This window comes from Suncus etruscus, chromosome 17 (assembly GCF_024139225.1).
Source record: "Suncus etruscus isolate mSunEtr1 chromosome 17, mSunEtr1.pri.cur, whole genome shotgun sequence".
Taxonomy (NCBI): Eukaryota; Metazoa; Chordata; class Mammalia; order Eulipotyphla; family Soricidae; genus Suncus; species Suncus etruscus.
The window spans coordinates 66939841-66953203 of record NC_064864.1 but is presented as its reverse complement, the minus strand read 5'-3'; the positions used below and the strand labels follow the sequence as shown (position 1 = coordinate 66953203).

The 13363-nt window shown below is 45.2% G+C and overlaps 1 non-coding gene across 1 annotated transcript; it reads left to right on the top strand.

Moving 5' to 3' along the window:
• The first annotated feature begins 9419 nt into the window (after window positions 1–9419).
• On the top strand, window positions 9420–9526 carry LOC125995385 (U6 spliceosomal RNA). The gene has a single exon (XR_007490922.1). It is a non-coding gene; the product is annotated as a U6 spliceosomal RNA (small nuclear RNA).
• Window positions 9527–13363: the final 3837 nt, after the last annotated feature.

Genomic DNA, 13363 nt, shown 5'->3' with positions numbered 1-13363 from the left:
GAAAGCAGGAGGGAGGGAAGGCTGCTTCCCCCCAACACTTTTGAAAGAAAAGTTTAGCATATGGAATTTCCAAATACACACACACACACACACACACACACACACACACACACACACACACGCACGCTCATACCCTAGGTTTGAAATGACATTCTCCCCCCAATGTGCCAAATGAGAAAACTGTTTCCCTAACGAGGTCCAATTGGGAAGCAGTCAACCATCATGCTGAAGAAGAATGAGCCTGGTTTGGGGGACTAGGTTCAGTTGGGGGGAAGGGTGATCCTTTGACCCCAGAGTGCCCCTGGACATCACACAAGCTCTGCTAAGACTTAATCTCTCCTCCAGCTTGTCCACCTTCTCACCACAAGGAACACAGGGAAATGTTCTCCCTCCCAAGGGATTCAAACAAAACCAATCTCTTCCCCATCCAACCTCTCCCTGGACCCACCTGCAGCTCTACCCACCTGCACAGAGGAAAGGAGACAAGGGGCAGGAGAGACCATCCCATGTCCATGATGGGATCACCCTTCTGGTTGATCTGGGCAGTATGGATCATACCCACAAAGTGACAACTGAATAAAAGTCAGCTCCTCTGTGATTGGGCAGAACTGGTGGTCTATAAAGGACAGATGAATAAGATATAAGTTGGATGAACTTGCCAGAAAGCTAGTTTTCTGCTCATGGTCGGGGCTAGGCCATCAGGCTTGGAATGCACTTGCTGGGAAATTGCATCGCTCAAGGCAGTGATGCTTTACAGGAACAAGAAGGAGCAAGACTAAAAGGGCTGGGCAGGCATGTTGCCCCAGGCTCTCCAAGTCAGAATCACCTGCAAGGAGGATGGGAAGTGAAGCCTGAAGAGGGAAGGTAGCTGGAAGGCACACAGAGATGGGGCTGTCAGCCTGGGAGGTGATTACCTGCTGACAAGCCTTTGATGTGTACCTGGATGTATGTGTGTATTTGAGTGTACACTCGAGTACATGCACACACACACACACACACACACACACACACACACACACACACACACACTGGTTCTCATTAACTGCATCTATAAAGGGGATTTGAGGACAGAATCCATACTCCATACACAGGCAAGAGGGGGAAAGTCTGACCATGTTCTTAAATATTCTTAGTTTGAGAACCATTCTGTCACTAGGATTTAAAGTATAGAAGAGGGCCAGAGAGATCAAACAGTGGATACGGCACTTGCCTTATATGTGGTCAACATTACAGGGTTGGATCCCCAGCATTCTATAGGGTTTCCTCCCACAGCACAGTCAGGAGTAATTTCTGAATGCAGAGCCAGGAGTAAGCCTGAGTATCCCTGGGAGTGGCCCCCAAACCCAAAATATAAAATAATATGTGGAAGAGGCTAAAAAGCAAACCCAAACCAAACCCCAAGTTTTAAAAGTTGGAAAGGCTTAGACAGAGGTAGAAAACCAGCAGTGCTCAAGGCCAGTGACTGGTTTTGAAATGGCCCCTGAAGGAGGCAAAGCTTGCTTGACCAATAGACAGAAGGGAGTTGAGAGGAACAACAGTCTGTATGGCCTGCATGGGGTCAGTTTCAGGGCCAAGGCCCTTCATGCCCACCTCACTGCCAGTCCTCTTTGTGAACCCACATAGCAGACTCACAGTCTCACTTTTAGACTCACAACAGTTAGGGAATGTTCTGAGAGTTAATCTGCAAGATCAGCCTCCAAGATTCACCTTGTGATTATTCCTGAAACAGAAAAAGTTGACCTGGTGGAAATGACAAACACGGGACATGAGGGCAGCCCAGGAAGAATCAAGCCCCAGCTCATGAGCCTCAGGACCTCTGAGATATATCAAGGTACCATACTTTGTAGATGCTCTTCCTAACTGGCTTATTATCATTATCACTACAATTGGGTTCTACCAACATGTGGGGGGATAAGTGTTGATGTAATGGCAGTTGGACTGGACATGCCCTTGGAATTCAACCTGGACATACCACCTGGACATGCCCTTTGGACACACAACCTATAATGGCGAATTTTATATCTATCTATCTTGAGAGAGAGAGAGAGAGAGAGAGAGAGAGAGAGAGAGAGAGAGAGAGAGAGAGAGAGAGAGAGAGAGAGAGAAAATTGGCAGTTGGGGGGGGCACACACAGGGAAAAGACTGGAGCAGTCTGCTGGCCCATTGGGGGCCAGAGATGGAGCATCTGTGAGATGTTGCCTGCTCTGTATCTATCTCTTATATTGTATTCTCTCCCGAACCCAGACCTAAAAGCCTCCCCAAGCCAGAGAAGCCCACACTGGCCAGTAAATTACCTATTTCTCTCTCTCTCTCTCTCTCTCTCTCTCTCTCTCTCTCTCTCTCTCTCTCTCTCTCTCTCTCAGAAACCTCCCTGCAGCTGCAGACTTTAAGTCTACTTCTCTCTTTCTTCTATATGTTGGCATCCTTTGGTGGGCACATCACCCTACCCTGCAGCCAGGCCCCACAAGTCCTTGTGAGTTCTTGTTGCATGTGACCCTTGTAGCTTTGGGCCTCTGCAGCCCTGCAGCTAACTTCAGTAATTTGCAGATAAGGTTGTTCCATTTGGGGCTTTTGTTTGGCAAATGCTTTCTTTGTGAGGATGCACCACATCCAGCATTGTTCAAAGGCTACTTCTGGCTCAAGTAGAGGGGTGACTCCTGATGGTGCTCAGGAGGGTTCAAACAAAGGTCAGCCCTATGCAAGGCAATTAACTGCTTTACTTTCTGTCTTATCTTCTGAGCCCTTGTTTGGTAAATTCTTATTTAGTTATTTATCAATCACTGTGAGTTATCAAGTTATTCATGAGTAAGTTTCAGGCATACAATGGTCAAGTACCAATCCATTTCCCAGGGCCACTTTCCTTCTACAATGCCCCCATTGCCATCCCATGTTTAGAAAACTCTTAAGGCTGGCCAGGAGGAGGCTTTCCAAATGACCAGCAAAATGGAAGTCATTGATCATTGACCTGGGTGCCCCCAAACATAAAGGAACCATTTGTGTTTCAAGGTTTTGCAGGTTCTGCCAGACTCTCCATGTCTAGTTAGATCTCCCTGTGGAAGAAATATGTGATGATGGAAGCAGAAAGTTGTAAGCAAATGTTCTGGTAACTGCAGCTAGTTGAAAATAATGAGCCATACCCATACCATCCATGTAGAAGAGGGCCAGATAGTACAATGGGTGGGGTGCTTGCCTGATATGTGGCCATTACAGGTGATCAAGTTAGTTAGAAAATGGAACAGGATTGCAGACAGGGAAGAAAGGAAGTTTCCGTGCAAAACTCAGAGAGTAACTGAGGGTTTTCTTTATAGCACAGAGGTGTTGGCCTCCTAAATACCACTTGGGAAGCTTCACTTTCTGAACAAGCCACCTTGTGAGCAGGTGTGATAGAGTTTGCTCTACTGGAAGAAAGTAGCTCTCAAGAAATGGTCTCATTTGGTCATTCAGGCTTTCGGGCTTTTAGTCTTACTTGCAGGTGAAATCATAGATATGACTTAGTCCATCAAAGTCTTTCCAGAAGCTTCCCAGGCCGCCAAGTGAAGACCGCAGGTCAGGACCCCATTTCCCACTTCTAATTTCTATTCGTGAGCACCTCCTCAGTGCCCTTTTGCTAACACTTGGGGAATCTTGATGGATGGGAAAATGAGTCTGCCATGCTGCCGATGAGTTATGGGGGATACTTTCTCCAGCCCTAGTCCCCCGTCAACAGAACTGGCTCTGCTTAAATTCACTCTTGCTTTTTCTACCCCAATGCCAGGAGCAGCAAATTCCACAGGCACTTGCTAGAGTTTTATCTGATTGTCCCTTTGAGGGGACTGCAGTGCAACTCATTGCTGATGGAAATGGAAGGTAATGTAATACCGACATTATGCTACTTTTCCATGGAGGCCCAGAAGGAAGGACCCGGCTTTTTATCCATTCATCTTTTTCTCTTTCTGAAGTTTGCAAAGTGTAACCAGCCAGAACAAATTTGTGTACTCTGTCATCGTTTTAGAACTCACGGTGCTGGAATTTTTGGACATTCTTGGTGTTTTCAACTGAAGGGCCAGACAGATTCTTGTGTCCTAGAAAAATGAACCAGCTTTTCAGATTAGAGAGGGGCACTCGCCCAACGACATCCTCAGCTTCCACACCAGTACCAGGAAGGGAGTTGTGCTGATTGTTGCCAACTGTTGCCATGTTCTGGGAACTTGAAAGAGTTCTGTGAACTTGAAGGAGAGGGCATGGGCAGCTCTGCGTCTGTCTTCCATCACACTGTGCATTTTGTTAAGCTTTTTTGCAAAGTGGCAAGGATTTAGCCACGATTGTGAGTCGAAGCTAGTAGGTTTGCAGTTCCAACTTGTTTGGGGGGCTTACCGGCTGGAAGCCAGCCTACAAAAATAGCAATTTACTAGTGGGGTGGGTGTGGGTGGGGGGAAGCGGGTCCTGAGGCATTTGGTTGGGGCAGACATTAGTTCCATTTAGGGCTTAAACCAGCCCACAGTTAATTGTAGGTCTCTTGCATTAGCTTGTAGGAGCAGTAAAAGCATGTAATTCGAGCTAATCTGATGGGCAAATGAACTGGGTGCTTGGTGCCAAGTGAGACTGTGAAACAAAAGGACACATGTGTTTTGGAAAAAAAATACACACACATACACACACACAACATAACACAATATCGTTTCAACTGTTGCACGCCTAATACTCGGGAGAGTTCTTGGGCAGGTTTGCCCTTTTCAAATAAGACTCAAAGTGGCTGAACCTGGACAGTTCAGTGTCTGGAGCTAAAAGCCTGTGGAGAGGAATGGGAAGAATTGAGGGTCAGTTTTCAGAGAACGAATCTATTGATGTCAATAGATTGTCAAAGTCTTCCTCAGGGAGCACGTGGCTTTCCGGAATGACTTTGCATTCATTTGACCTGAAGGCACTTGGGGATTAGCCCAAGCCAGGCCCATCCTTGTCAATTGGAATTTAATTGCCTGGGCTGGGACTTTCTAAAAATTTCCCTCCCTCTTTCCCCTGAGAAATGCAATGTGGTGGTTGTAGGTAGGATTAACAACCTCAGAGCTACTGGCCGTTGTGGTTGAAGGAAGGTGAACTGATGGTTTGAGGATAAAGGATTTATTTAGCAAGAGAGCAAGAGTTCGAGAGATCCAGTGAGAGAGAGGGGAAGAGGGGTCTGGGAGAGAAGAGAGTGAGAAAAAGAATATAGAGAGAGAGAGGAGAAAGAGGAGAGGAGAGAAGAGAAGAGGAGAGGAGAGGAGAGGAGAGGAGAGGAGAGGAGAGGAGAGGAGAGGAGAGGAGAGGAGAGGAGAGGAGAGGAGAGGAGAGGGGAGGAAAGGCGAGGAGAGGGGAGGAGAGGAGAGGGGAGGGGAGGGGAGGAGAGGAGAGGAGAGGGGAGGGGAGGAGAGGAGAGGAGAGGAGAGGAGAGGAGAGGAGAGGAGAGGAGAGGAGAGGAGAGGAGAGGAGAGGAGAGGAGAGGAGAGGAGAGGAGAGGAGAGGAGAGGAGAGGAGAGGAGAAGAGAGGTTAAGGAGAGGAGAGGTTAAGGAGAGGAGAGGAGAGGTTAAGGAGAAGAGAGGTTAGGAGAGGAGAGGACAGGAGAGGAGAGAAGAGGGGAGGAGAGGAGAGGAGAGGAGAGGAGAGGAGAGGAGAGGTTAAGGAGAGGAGAGGAGAGGAGAGGTTAAGGAGAGGAGAGGAGAGGAGAGGTTAAGGAGAGGAGAGGAGAGGAGAGGAGAAGAGAGGAGAAGAGAAGAGAGGTTAAGGAGAGGAGAGGTTAAGGAGAGGAGAGGAGAGGTTAAGGAGAAGAGAGGTTAGGAGAGGAGAGGACAGGAGAGGAGAGAAGAGGGGAGGAGAGGAGAGAAGAGAGGAGAGGACAGGAGAGGAGAGAGAGGAGAAAGAGGCAGGAGAGGAGAGAGAGGAGAGGAAGGGGAGAGGAGAAGCGAGAGAGTAGAGGAGAAAGGAGAGAGAGGGAGAGAGGGGAGAGGAGATGGGCGAGAGGAGAGAGGGGAGAAGAGAGAGGAGAGGGGAGAGAGAGAGAGGAAGAGAGCGAGCAAGAGAGAGAGAGAGAGAGAGAGAGAGAGAGAGAGAGAGAGAGAGAGAGAGAGAGAGAGAGAGAGAGAGAGAGAGAGAGAGAGAGAGAGCGCACATCCCTGATTTTTTAATGGCAGCTTCCTCAAAGCCTATGCATGATGTGACCTGAAAGTAAAATGGCTGCAAAGTATCCCAAGTCTCTGAGGACAGATTCTGCCCTGGTTAAGGCAGGACTGATCTCCTGAGGCTGAAATGTGGGTCCTAGTTGGTGAGCTGGTTTTAAGAGAGTTAGAGAATCAAATCTTTTAATCATAGAAGCCCAAAGTCCCATTTTAGCCAAAATGTGGGAAATACGAGCTTAAACATGTGTCAAAGCACTAGCCAGCCGGCTTTGGAAAACATTTTGCTAATTTGAACCAATTATGTGAAAGGTTGTGTTTAAATTGGGACTTTTGTTTTGACCATTTAAAGAAAAGAAGAAAAAAAAAGAACCTTTTTAAATACCAAAACTGTGTACAATGGGATTCTAACTCTCCAAAATTAAGGGCAGAAAATTAAATGGTAACTCAAACTTAAGCTATTAGGTGACTTGAAAATGAGGTTTTTGAAAAAATGTTTTACTGATTAACAGGTTTGTCAGAGAAGAAGGCAGTCTTGTCTGTTAGAGATGAAATATGAATCCTGCATTAGAGAAACAACGGATAGATTGTTTTCTTACTAGAGATGTTTGTAGGGGAAGTGGAAATGGAAATAACTGGCTGCCTATTGGACCAGCAAATCAGTAGTAAATGTCCAACTGTGAGCACCTCGAAGAGAGATTGCTCACCACCTTGGCCTGGAACTTTAGGATATTAGAATCAGGTCTGAGAAAGGAAAAGCTGAACCACTTTCTGAACCAGCATTTAAAGCATCAACAAAGCATTTTGATAAAGGCCAGAAGTCATAGAGTTAGTAACTTGGATGTTTTTCCTAGGATGTTCATTTCCTTCGATTTCTCAGCTCTATCCTAGACAATTAAGTTTGAGGAGGACCCAGGCAGGACTTCAGGGCTACTATTTCCCAGCTATGCCCACAACACTCTATGCCCATGAAGTCAAGGAAGAGCTATGTGAGGATTTTCCAAAGAGAATGACCCAGCTGAATGCCTGTCTTTTCAGTATTTAAGGTACATATGTACCTGTAGTGAGATACTTTTAGATTTTTGTTTGTTTTGTGCCATACCTGATGGTGTTCAGAGGTTATTCATAGTAGTCTTGGGGGACCATGCAGAGTCAGGGATCAAACTTGGGGCCTTCACATACCTCTAGTTTTCCCTCTAGTCTTTCAGAGTGACCTCTCAGGTTATTTAGTTGAAATAATTGGCTCTTATGGAGACTGACAGATTGAAACTCAACCATGTGAGTGGGACATCAATTTTATTTTTGGTATGGGCTGAGAAGAGGGTCATACAGATTGGAGATTAAACTGTAAAATACTGAAAAGATAGTATGGTAAAAAAATATCCAGAAACAATAAAGATGAAGGCCAAGAGAACCAATCCATTGTAGAAAGTTTGCCACAAATAGCAGGGAAGTGCAGTTAGGGCTGAAAAGGGACCACTATGACAGTAATAGTTAGAAATTATCATTCTGAACAAGAACTGGGTGCTGAAAGGAGGGAAAGGGATATACCATTGCAAACCACAGTGTCTTAAAGGTGGCAGGGGTGTGTGTGTGGGGGGTAGGCAAGGGAGAGGGTAATGGGGAGGGTGGGAGGGAAACTGGGGTCATTGATGGTAGAAAACTGGTGAAGGGATGGGTGTTGGAAAATTGTGTGACTGAAACTTAACATGAACAACTTTGTAAGTGTAAATCCCCCAAATCTATAAAATATCTTTATAGAAGCATCTAGAAAAAAAAATGCTTGAGCAACTCTCTAGAGACCAATGATCTAGAGCAGCCTTTCTCAATAGATAGGAAGTCCATGCTTCTTATAGGCCTGGGATATCACAAGGGGTTCACAGGGAAATATCACATAAATGGGAGCACAGAACAAGAAATGAAGGGGACCACCTGGGGGAAAGATTGGAGACATTGTGCTAGATAAGTTGACACAAAGTGTTCATCATTCCAGAGAGGTTTCTCATTTGCAGGGTGACTCATCAGGATCTGAGTGGGGAATCCCCAAATACTTAACTCTGACTCCTGAGAATGCTCAGCAGGTGACTATTGTCAGATTCAGCTCAGCCAACAGGAAAGGAACCTTTGACTGTCACAAATAAATTTCTCACAAATGGTGAAAAGAAATAAGCAGAAACGTAGTGGTACATGTAGCATCCAAAGAGCAGGATATGACCCTCTGTCACTTCTGGGGCAGGGTCACTCACTTTGCCCATTGACACTGGGCTTATCTTCACTCTAGGTGAGAAAACAGTATTTCCTGTCTTTTCCTCAATGGAGCAGAATTTCTGATGGGGACCACAGGGTCAGTGAAGAATTAAAATTGTGTGTCATAGATTTTGTTTGATTGAACTCATTTTTTCTATAGATGGTCTAGTAACATTTTGCCATCTGGGAGCACAGAGACCAAACTGAAGGGGCTCATTGGGCTGCCTTCAGGGCATTCCTCCTGGTTGTCCTTAGATGCATATTACAGAGCACAGACATTGGCATCCTTTCCCCATTTGGTTCATGTCTCATCTGTGTCTTTTTCAGAAGCAAAACTTTCCAGCAAAAGGAGGCCTAATTGAAGGAGCCAATTCCTGGGTTCACCTAAGGAGGTTGCCCTGTGTCTCCTGCTGTTATAAGTCACAAGGCAGTGTATGGGTGGCTTCTCCCTAGGATAATTTTCTGAGTGCAGGTCACTGAAACACAGGTCACAGGACACAAGCACCTCCTTTGTTCGTTTGTTCGTTCGTTCGTTCGTTCGTTCCTTCTTTCCTTCCTTTCTCTTTCTTTCCTTCTTTCCTTTCTTTTCATTCTCTTTCTTTCCTTCTTGCTCACAAACTACCTCTTCAGACACTTCTTCCCCACCCCCACACACCCATTATCATCCCAAACCGCTGATTCAATAAAGCATGTTTTTGGACCAAATGTTCTTTGAGCTTAAAACATTCTTCCCTGGTCCTAGCTTAAGAGAGATTTATAGCTTGGAAAATCTTTGCATCATCTTTGTGGCTACCTTTTTCCCTTCCCAAATTGGAAATGGAAAAATCCCACAATTCACACTTAAAAAAAAGCAATTTAGAATTTACTTTTGATGCTTGGATAATTCAGGGAGACTTTGAAACGTGGGACAGTGTATGGCTTTTTAAGATCAATGAATAAGAACTTCTGGTTGAGAAGTTTAAGGATAGGAGTTAAAATCTGGGACACAGTTTAGAAAGCAGAAGTTCATGGGATGATTATTGCTTAAAAATAAAAGAGTTACGCTTGTGCTATCTTCAGCAGCACATATACTAAAATTGAAATGATACAGAGAAGATTAGCATGGCCTCTGCACAAGGTTGCCATGCAAAAAAAAAAGTTATGCTTAACTTTTCATGGCAGTGCTTAGAGTTTGCTATGGGACACACTTGTTTAATACACCTTGGTTGGCCAAATTTACAAATCATGTGTTCAGGTCTCGTTTTAAGGAAGTAATGTAATCAGGGGCCAGAGAGATAACATGAAGGTAAGGCGTTTGCCTTGCATGCAGAAAGATGGTGATTTGAATCCCGGCATCCCATATGGTCCCCTGAGCCTGCCAGAAGTGATTTCTGAGTGTAGAGCCAGGAGTAACCCCTGAGCACCGCCGGGTATGACCCCAAAAAACAAACAACAAAAGGAAGTAATGTAATTAAAGGAGAAAAATTTAAAACTGGTATGAGGTAGGGCACTAAGCTTAAGTGTAAGAGATAAATTACTTCTTGTTGGGGGAAGTAATGATAGTAATTCTCATAATTTTCATCACCTCATATAAAGAGACACATGCTAAGTGGCCTCTAACTAACTTAGTTGTTTTTCTAAGGTTTTCCCTTTGCTGAATCATGTATTGCATGATTGGCCCTTTGTAAAGCTGAGTAATGGTCCTCTCTTGAGCTGTGCCTCAGTTTATTTCTCTGTTCATCAGCCCTGTGGGAGGGCATTTAATCTGTTTCTCTTTTTAGGCCATTATGAATGAAGCTTCTCTGACTGTCATCTGCAAAACTTGGGAGAATATATGTTAGCATTTTTCCCAACCCCTACTGGGATCCTTGGCCTAGAGTCTTGCCCATGGATTCTTGCCCATGTGTCTTGGTGGTTCATAGAGCTGTGCCAGTCACTTCAGGTTGTGTTCTCATTAGTTCTGGGAAGTGAAAGAAGCAAACCGAGGGTAAGAAGTTTGGGGCTCTAATGGCTCTCAGATCAAGGAAGGGAATAGTTCTCAGTCAATTCTTTATTCGGCACAATCGTCTCTTGGGCTTTTCAATGTATTTCTTTGTGACACAGCAAAGTTCTAGTAGGAGACTAAGGGCCTCAGAGAGGTCCTGTTCTTTTATAAAACTGCCTGTGATTTGCAAGCTTAATTCACCTTTTAGGAATCCTGTTTTGTGCTGGAGAGCAAATGCTTAGTCTCCTTGTGAACTTTCTTAATGAATTTGCAGTGAGGAGGTTGGGTCTACTGGGTACAAGGTACAGTGTGAGAATCTAGGTAGGTACTAATGTCAACTACATGAGGGAGACTACCAGTTCCCACTCCCCAGGATTTGATTATGTGCAAAGGTTCTAAACAATTGATTTAACCACAAATCCTTTGAGTAACTTGGGAGGCAGTATTGGGGGCACATTTTTGATCCCAGTATTTACAAAACAGAAGAAGATATGCTATCACCCATGAAGGAGACCATGGGATACTGACTTTGTCACTTTGAAATGAGTAAAGAGGAATCCCTGAGGAATTGCAAAGGATCCTTAGAATTTGATCTAAAAATGGTTAATTCACATGAATACCGGCCACGAGGATTTCTTTTCCTTTTCTGGAGCAGAAAGATGATATTAGCGCCTGTAATTATACCCCTAGGTGGCATTAACCACAGAATTGAAGGTTTGGCTTCCTTCTGGCAAACAATCCCGGGGTTTTGACTTGACGCTTGCACAGCTTACTTGTATAATCATGCTACATGTGAAGGGTGGAAATTAGAGTGTAGGGTTGCTGATTTATATTCCATGAACGGAGTTTTCCTGTGCCAGCCCCCAAAAATCTTACCAGCGCTGCCGTTTTTGGTTTTCTTGTGGCTTGGGCAGCCCCTGCAAATGTTCCAGGAGGCAGATTTGGTACATTCCAGCACAAGGTCTAATTATGAATGTCATGATTGGTGAACAGTGAAAGCAAATGCCCAACCACTAAACCTGGACCTTTTTTGTTTTTGAATTAAAAGGGCAGTAACCCAGTGTCAACAGTTTTAGACAGCTTGGATTATAGCTCTAAGAAATAATCAAAGTCAGCAAGAAAAAACAAACGCAGACGTTTCTGTTGCTTATTACCCAAGGAATCTAGTTGTCTTACGTGTTGTAACTGACACGATTTGACATGCTCGAGAATTTTTTTTCCTCTTTTAGTCTTTGGGTTTTGAATAATTGCTTCTTGCAGAAAGCCTGTATTTTCTGTACTCTTTGGTTGCCAAGTTGTACTTGACTTTTAAAAGAGAGTCAAAGGAATAGCTCCTTGTGAGAAATTGCTGCTTTGTGGAGTGCAAATGAGAGGTTTCATGATCTTTGAAGCTGGGAAGGGCCAAATCTGTCTTCAGAACCACATGGCTAGGCTGCATTTTGTCTTCTTCTTCCCTTTACTTCATGGCACGATCCTTTTGTTGGGGGCAGAAAAGAGAGTTGTGGAGTGTAAAATAAAAATAAAAATATATTCACGAGCTGGAGAGACCGCCCCGGCACCATGTTTCTAACCCCTCAGACGGACGGGTCTGCTAAAGCATGGTAGCTGCAGAGAAATAATATACAGCAGTCAGAAAAGATATTCACGAGAGTCTGCTCTCTCTGCCATGGGCTGCCTATGCCATGTGCTCATTCTCTTGTGCTCCCAGCCAGACTCCTTTCTTTATTCAAACCAATCCCTAAATCCAGGTGGGCTTTTACATTTCAAAGAAAGAGGCTAGTTGGGGAAAGGGTTACAGTGGAGGGTCAGTAAGGGTTCTCCCTGGGACTCTAGGAGGCAGAAAGATTTGCTCACCCTGACAGTGAAAAGTAGCTCTAGTCCTGAGCAATGGTTCTTTGTATTCTGCAACCCCAGGAGACACAGTTCTGCATATGGCTACAGTTGTTTGTTGTCTCTAGAGGAACAAAGCCACACGGAGCAGCCTAAATCATTGCTGAGTACCCAACTTTGCAACTTTGTAGTGTCCTACAAAGAGGGGGTTCAGGGTGAGGAAGCCGGGTGAGGTCTCATAGCTGGGAATTTTCTTCTCCTTGTCCACAGAGGGCAGAGAACAAAGAAGAGCTCGTGTTGCCCTCCAAACAAAGGTGCACTGTACGTGGCTCCCCAGTTCTTGGCACATGGCTCGGGAAGGGTTGGATAGTAGGGAGGAGGAAGGGGAGGAAGGTCTGTCTGTAGGAGCACTGTGAAATCTGGGGAAGGGCACAGGCAAACATAGGCCTATAAAAGCACCTATAAGCACACACACAGCATTGAACAGGCACACTGGTACAACACAGGCGCATATTGACACCTTGAAGCACATACACAGAAACAGATCCAGAATAAACAAGCACAGCACAGAGGAACACATGAGGCTCACACACATGTATAAAACAACAGGCATCATACAATCACAAATATATGCACACATGTCTAGAAACGCACAGTGGTAAAGATCTATGCAGGCTTTCAACACACACACACACACACACACACACACACACACACACACACGCCCTGATGTCTCAGTGACACCAGCCTCTCCCCATACCACTCAGCGAGTCATGGGCAAGCACCAACAGGCCTGGATCTTTCTTCCTTCATTTGTCAAATGTTTCATAAAATCCTTTGGCCCTCAGGTTAACTTTCTTCTTTATTGTGAAAAAAAAAAAAGTGTTCTGTTGGGAGGAGATGGAATGACTTTTGAAGCCGCCTCCTTTCTTGGATGGGCGGATGGGCACTTGGACACACAGTCCAAAGCCTCTGTGGGGTGACCTCTGCCAGGTGTGTGAAGCTGAGGTCATTTGAGTCTGACTGCCCCAAACAGAAAAAAACCACTGACAGGGCAGTTCTAAGCCTGTTCAAGTACAAACATCCGGGGCTTGGCTGTGGTGCAGGACAGTGCAGGACCCTGGGCTTGCCCCCAACTCAGCACATGGTACTTGATTAGGAGCCCCCCAGGGCAGGGCACATGCACTCAGCAAGATA